A 7,500-nucleotide genomic window follows, 5' to 3' on the forward strand; every position below is an offset into this window, starting at 1 on the left:
CACCATTTCTGGGGTTTTCCAGTTTGAAAGTTTTATAAAACATGTTCGGGTAGGAAGCACACTTTGGTGTGTCGGTTCGTCGGAGCAGCGACTCTTTGCCTCGTGGTGGTCCGGAACGTCTCTACGGGCTTGTCGCAAAGGCGTCAGAAAGTGGCATCTCCGCCGCCTAGGGCTGTCACCGTTATCGCTGTCGCCGCGCTCCAACTTGTTTTGATCCGCCGCCTTCGTTCCTGCCAACCGTGCGCCCGCTCATCGTCCGTTAGGTTATAATACGTGGTACGTGTGTGTGCTTCTCCGTGGACCTAGGGCTGCTCGACGTGTCGAACGATATGTTGGAACAACTAACGGCTCCTTTTCCTGGTTCCATAGTCGTCGTGGTACCCGCGTCGTCAGCCATATCTATGTCCACCATGTTTAGCCGATACGTTTGCTGCAGCTTCTGCTTCCGCCTCAGCGTTCGCCGCTCTCAGCCGCCGCTGTTGTTGCTGCCGTTCTGCCATTCAACCACTACCTGCGAATCTTTCGATGATCGGCCGAACGACCCATCGCTGTGCGACCGATAAATCCTCCGGATTAGGGAGAAACGCCGCCGCTCTCTGCCGCCGTCGAACGGAAAAACGTACATTGTAACGAACGAACGAACGAACGAACGAATTAACGAACGAGCGAACAAACAAACAAAAATAGCCGCGGGGGATGCACTATGTAGATCCTGATCCCCTTGTAACCATACGTACGTTGTTCGATGCTCTCCCGTCCTGGAAGTCGCCGCAGCAAACAGGAGGATGAGCAGCAGCAGGCGCCGCCGCCGTAACCGCCGCCTGCCTGCCGCCTCCTACTCCTGTCAGCGTCCGATCTCACAGCCGTGTGAACGTTCGCTGACACCCGATTTCTTTCCGTCTGGCAAAACCTTGGACGTCCCGCTCGCGGTACACGTGCTGCAGCGACTTCTCGTCCGACAACGCATAAGCGTCGACGTCTGCCGCCGCATCTTCTGATACGTGGACGGTGATAGCGCTAGTCCCTTCTTGCGCCACCTCCACCTTTGTTAGCGCCAAAGAAGATCGATCGAGCAGTCGTGGTCGCAGTCGATTAACCCGTTTTCACCGTCCGCAGTTCCCAAGCCGCCGATCAAGTCGTTGCTCTTCTTGTTCGTTCTTCCCATACCGTCGATTTGCACGGCTGCCGGATGAGCCATCCTCTGTCCGGCGAAGCGCTCACGTCAGTGATCGATACTTGCACCGACAGTCCTCCCGCTCGCGACTCGGTGCTCGAATCGGACTCGTTCGTTTTTATCTCGATGCGATTGTGAAAAGGGGGACCGGTCGTCAATGTCGTGTGTGTCGACGATGTTGTTCGCCCGGTCCGCCGCGTTGTTGTCGTTTTTTTTTTTTTTTTTTTTTCCCCTAACGTTCGCCGTCGCACGGACGAAAGGGTGAGAAAAAAAAAAAAAAGCTCGAAAAAGCCGCCCAAAAAAATCGGACCGAGGAGCCGCTTGCGAGAACGCGCCATGTGCACGTTGTCTCTCCTCGGTTTTCCGAGCACGAACACGACGCCGGTCGGTCGGTCGGTCGACGAAGGCGACGACGAAGGTGACGGGAAAATTTACGCCGCCGCTGCCCTGGTCCAGCTCCTCCCCGATGACGGCTGTGATGTTGACGTTGACGTTGGCGACGACGACGACGACGACGGAGACGACGACGACGACGAGACGGCATCGATGGCGACCACGATGACGACGACCTCGACGAGTTCAGTCTGCACCTTGACCTCCGATGTCCGTGTGCACTGCCGTCGTGCTGTTTGTCGTTTGTCGTATGTATCGCTGTCAAGGGTGCCGTTGTCGTTGTTGTTGTCGACGTTGTTGCTTGCTCTCTCGTCTCGGTCGGTTGGTACGTTGATGACGACGACGACGACGAAGACGACGACGACGACGACGAGACGGCATCGATGGCGACCACGATGACGACGACCTCGACGATTCCAGTCTGCAACCTTGACCTCCGATGTCCGTGTGCACTGCCGTCGTGCTGTTTGTCGTTTGTCGTATGTATCGCTGTCAAGGGTGCCGTTGTCGATGTTGTTGTTGTCGACGCTGTCGTCTGTTCTCTCTTCTCGGCCGGCTGTGACGTGGACGTTGACGACGACGACGACGAGACGGAATCGATGGCGACCACGATGACGACGACCTCGGCGAGTTCAGTCTGCACCTTGACCCTCGATGTCCGTGTGCACTGCCGTCGTGCTGCTTGTCGTTTGTCGTATGTATCGCTGTCAAGGGTGCCGTTGTCGTTGTTGTTGTCGACGTTGGTCGCTTTCGTTCTTTGAGTCTCGGTCTCGGTCCAAGTCAGGGGAGAAACAAAAAAGAGGCCATCAGCGCGGGCAGCGCGCTTCTTCTGACGGCGAACCCCCTCGAAAAATAAATAAACACGTGCCCGTCGTTGTAGTTGTCTGTCTTATGTCGGTCGGTCGGTCGGTCGGTCTGTCGTTCTGTCGAAACAAAGTCCCAAATTCCAACGATACCTGGTTGATCCTGCCAGTAGTCATATGCTTGTCTCAAAGCTTAAGCCATGCAAGTGTAAGTTCACGCCACGCATTAGAACGGGCGAAACCGCGAATGGCTCAGGAACCGGACCTAATCCTCGGGACCGTATTCCTCCTCGGAGGCGATGGATAACTGTGGCAATTCTAGAGCTAATACATGTGACACAGGCCGCGATCGGTCGGCGCGCCGTCGTCGCCACGCCTCGCGCGCTGGCACCCGCGTCGGCCGTTCCGGGTCGCGGCGCTACATATTAGACTGAGACCGATGCGCGTCATTCCGTCCTCCCGTCGTCGGCGTTCCCGCTCGCGGGTCCGTTCGGTGGCGGGGCTCATAGGGCGGCGCGCTCCGCTTTGGTGACTCTGGATAACTCACTGGTCGATCGCACGAGCTTTCACGCCCGGCGACGGGTCTCTCGAGGGTCCGCCCTATCAACTGTCGACGGTCGGTTAAGTGCCTACCGTGGTTACTACGGGTAACGGGGAATCGGGGTTCGATTCCGGAGAGGGAGCATGCGAAACGGCTACCACATCCAAGGAAGGCAGCAGGCGCGCAAATTACCCACTCCCGGCACGGGGAGGTAGTGACGAAAAATAACGACGCGGGACTCTGTCGAGGCCCCGCGATCGGAATGAGTACACTTCAAATCCGTTAACGAGGACCAACCGGAGGGCAAGTCTGGTGCCAGCAGCCGCGGTAATTCCAGCTCCGGTAGCGTATATTAAAGTTGTTGCGGTTAAAAAGCTCGTAGGTCCGAACTCGGGTTCGTGGTCGCGCAAGCGGCCCCGGGGCGGCGGCGCCATCGTCCGTCGTTGACTTTGGTCGTCCGTTCGCATTCCCGGCCCTTTCCGCCGGTGTCAACCGCTAGCATACCCGCCACGCGGTCCTGCCGGCGAGGTGGACGAGGAGGTCGTGATCGGGATCCGGGAAAAAAAAAACAAGTGGTCGTCGGTTCGGTTCCGGGAGTAGTCTAACGGGGGGTGCTACGTGTGTGTGTTTGGGTGCGTTCATTCGCATCCCCGCACTCTGACCCCCGCGCTTCTCTCCCTCTCCCTTTCCGCGCGTTCCTCTTTTTTTTTGAACCCCCCGGTCCGCTCCGAGTCCCTGCTTCGTGTCTTGTCTGCGCGCGTGTTGCGGTCGGCGGTTTCTCCTCCAAGGGTGCTCTTAACCGAGTGTCCGCGGCGGCCGGTACGTTCACTTTGAAAAAATTAGAGTGCTCAGAGCGGGCTGTTCAAGCTTGCATACGATAAGCATGGAATGATGGAAGAGGGCCTCGTCTACGTCTGTCGGTCTCCGTCTACGGCGAGGCAATGATCGAAGGGAGCGGTCGGGGCCACTCGTATTGCGACGTTAGAGGTGAAATTCTTGGATCGTCGCAAGACGAACTGCAGCGATGGCGTGTGGCAAGCACGTTTTCCTCGATCAAGAGCGAAAGTCGGAGGTTCGAAGACGATCAGATACCGTCGTAGTTCCGACCGTAAACGATGCCGACCGGCGATCCGCCGGCGTTCGCTTCCATGACCCGGCGGGTAGCCTGCGGGAAACCAGAGTTCGGTTCCGGGGGGAGTATGGTTGCAAAGCTGAAACTTAAAGGAATTGACGGAAGGGCACCACCAGGAGTGGAGCCTGCGGCTTAATTTGACTCAACACGGGAAAACTCACCCGGTCCGGACACCGGTAGGATTGACAGATCGATAGCTCTTTCTCGATTCGGTGGGTGGTGGTGCATGGCCGTTCTTAGTTGGTGGTGCGATCCGTCTGGTTGATTCCGATAACGAACGAGACTCCGGCCTGCTAACTAGTGCGCCGATGTCAGTGATTTTTACGGCGGGCTCGGCGTCCTCCGTGGCGCTCGGGTCCGGGTCGGTTTTCTCACGCACTTTCTTAGAGGGACGGGTGGCAGAAAGCCACACGAGGCGGAGCGATAACAGGTCTGTGATGCCCTTAGATGTCCGGGGCCGCACGCGCGCTACACTGGAGGTATCAGCGGGGACTTCGCCCCGGCCCGAGAGGGTTGGGAAACCTCTGAACCACCTCCCGTGATAGGGATCGGGGCCTGTAACCAACCCCGTGAACGAGGAATTCCCGGTAGGCGCGGGTCAACAGCCCGCGTCGATCACGTCCCTGCCCTTTGTACACACCGCCCGTCGCTACTACCGATCGAACGGTCCGGTGAGGTCCTCGGATCTGGCCGACGACGCCGCCGGGCAGTGCGCGACGTGTCCGTCACGACACTCGTGCATCTACGCCTCGGCGTTCGATGCCTGGAGAAGACGACCGAACCCGATCGTTTAGAGGAAGTAAAAGTCGTAACAAGGTTTCCGTAGGTGAACCTGCGGAAGGATCATTACCGTTTTCCCGTTCGAGACTGGTTTGTTGTTTTCCGGGCCTACCTCCTCTGTCTGTCGGCGTCAACGCCTCGAATGCGCGCAAACAAACCTATAAAAGGCGGAGCGAGAGATAGATTTGTGGTGACGCGGAGGTTTTTAAAGGCCCCAGCTCTTCTTGCTTGCTTCCGCGTCTTACCACCTGTTTGTTTTTTCGCCCACCGCAAGTGATGGCCGCTTCTTCTTTTGCCTTGTCGCCGCTTTATCGTTTTTTTTGTTTTTTTGCAGCCGCTGTGCCACCGCCGCTAGCTAAAAAAACAAACTACTCGCGACATTGCAATGCCGTCACGCCTCCTCGCACAGACCTCCTCGCACACTACTAAATCTATATAAACAAAAACTAATATAAAAAAACCAAGTGCTGAACCCTGGACGGGGGATCACTCGGCTCGTCCGTCGATGAAGAGCGCGGCCAGCCGCGATAACTGATGCGAATTGCAGGACTCAGTGAACATCGACACCTCGAACGCACATTGCGGCCCCGAGATCCCTTGTCTCGGGGCCACGTCCGGTCGAGAGGCGGAACGTTACATGTCTTTCTCCGTTAACGAAACGACATCTTGCCGTCCCCGTGCCCGCCCGGTCCTCGGCACGGTGGTAACCGGGACGTCGCAGGAGCGAGTGACGAGGGGGAAGAAAAATAAAAAAAGAATTGACTCCTTTCAATGTCTTTTTTTTTTTTTAAAACCCTCTCCGGCCTCCTCCTTCGTCTCCCGCTGGCAGACCGCGGAGTCTTTTCCCTTTTCGACCGCGTGAAGAAACACTGTGGAGGAGGAGCAGGAGGAGTCTGTCCGAAAGCAGCCGAAGGGAGACCAAAAAAAAAGTACCGACCTAACCGACTGCCGACGTAAGCGCCGCCTGCTCGTCTCGCTCTCTGCCTCATGAAGGTGTCTCTCAGCGACGCCTCGAGCAGCGCGACGAGCACGGCCGTCGCACCGTAAAAAGGTGGCCGCGTCGTAGGCAACGCAACGTCGGATGGGGAGGACCCACGCTTTTTTTTAATTGTTGGCTTCTTCATTTTCGGTCGGACGGGCGCTATATCGGCCAGCCGTCGTCACACGGAGGGTACCGATCGAGATTCCTCTCCTCCAAACACCACACTCTACTAAAAACCGCCGCCCTCGGCTCGGACGAGACGACCCGCTGAACTTAAGCATATCGCTAAGCGGAGGAAAAGAAACCAACCGGGATTCCCTTAGTAACGGCGAGTGAACCGGGAGAAGCCCAACGCCGAATCCCGTCGCAAGTTAAAGGCTTCGGGACGTGTGGCGCATGGGTCGAAGGCAGCCGTTCGTTTTCGTCTCGCATAGTTCGGTCGATCGGGGCCGCCCGCGGCGGGTGCCAGGCCCATTCGGTGCGGACGGCGAGCGACGGCCTTCGATCCGAGAGTCGGGTTGCTTGGGAACGCAGCCCAAATCGGGTGGTAAGCTCCATCCAAGGCTAAATACCGGGACGAGTCCGATAGTCGACAAGTACCGTGAGGGAAAGTTGAAAAGAACTTTGGAGAGAGAGTTCAAGAGAACGTGAAACCGCCCAGGGGTAAACGGGTGGGACCGCTCACCGCGATCGCGGGGGGACTCAGTCCGGTGCTGCCTAGGCTCGAGCCCAAACTCGATGTGTGTTCTTGAAAGAGAGGCCGTCGCGGCACAGGTCGTCGTTCGTCGTGTCCGCGGGGGACTCGTTCCCCGCGGTTCCAGCTTTTGTGCCCGCGTCGCCGACGAAGGAGACGGGCCGCGTGGATAGCGGGAAGGGAAACGTGGTGACGACCGCGGCGTCGGTAGGTGGCTGCGTCGGTTGGCTGCGACGGAGGGGACTCGTCCTCTCGATCGCTGCTGCCGCCGGGCCCTAACCCGCCGCATCCGTCGCCGCCGCTTCTTCTTTCCTCCTGCTCCCTCCGCGCGCGACTCCGCTGCACCCGTCCCCCTTCATCATCGCTCGGCGTAATCATGGCGCGGGCGCTTCGGCGCGACCTCCGCGCGGCCGGCACCGGACGCACTTCCCCTCCGGTCCGTCGTCGCGACCCGTTCCCGGCGTGCAGGTCGAACACGCGGGTTTTTTTCCGTAGGCGGCAGGCGTTTCATCACCCTGAAAACCCCGTCTTCCCACCTTGTGAAGTCGGGGGCCCACCGGCCGTCGGGCCCGCGAACGTAACTGCCCCTTTCTGCCGGGAACGGAGGAAATCTGGACACGATCCGTTACACGTGGCGAGCCGGTCCGTTTTGATCCCGCCGGAAGTCGCGTGCGGGCGACGCACTCTGTGTGTCGCTCCTTAGGCGCCCCACCGTCTCGGGCGCGTGCGCGATGAGAGGCGGGATAGGACTGGCGCGGCCTCGCCGTCACGCACCTCGCCGACGTTTCGGGTTCTTGTCGGGGGCAACCCCGCCCGCGCCCGTTTCCGTTTCCGGAGAGGTCGCTCGGCGACGCTTTTTTACTCGAGCCGCCCGCCACCCCGGGTCAGCGACGTGCATCGGCAACCCACCCGACCCGTCTTGAAACACGGACCGAGGAGTCCTGGCCGTTCGCGAGTCGTAGGGGCCACCTCTGACTAACCCCGAAGGCGAAGCGAAAGCG

The 7,500-nt window shown here is 58.9% G+C and overlaps 2 non-coding genes and 1 pseudogene across 2 annotated transcripts in view; all 3 read left to right on the forward strand.

Moving 5' to 3' along the window:
* Positions 1-2,520: 2,520 nt before the first annotated feature.
* On the forward strand, positions 2,521-4,892 carry LOC145274820 (small subunit ribosomal RNA; annotated as a pseudogene).
* Positions 4,893-5,293: 401 nt separating this feature from the next.
* Positions 5,294-5,451, forward strand: LOC145274812 (5.8S ribosomal RNA). The gene has a single exon (XR_013866952.1). It is a non-coding gene; the product is annotated as a 5.8S ribosomal RNA (ribosomal RNA).
* Positions 5,452-6,045: 594 nt separating this feature from the next.
* Positions 6,046-7,500, forward strand: part of LOC145274814 (large subunit ribosomal RNA) — a 5,720-nt gene continuing 4,265 nt past the window's right edge. The window contains exon 1 of the ribosomal RNA XR_013866954.1: positions 6,046-7,500. This exon is cut by the window's right edge and continues 4,265 nt beyond it. This is a non-coding gene — a ribosomal RNA (large subunit ribosomal RNA).

This window comes from Euprymna scolopes, unplaced genomic scaffold (genome assembly GCF_053919585.1).
Source record: "Euprymna scolopes isolate OS-2025 unplaced genomic scaffold, ASM5391958v1 sca473, whole genome shotgun sequence".
Lineage (NCBI taxonomy): Eukaryota > Metazoa > Mollusca > Cephalopoda > Sepiida > Sepiolidae > Euprymna > Euprymna scolopes.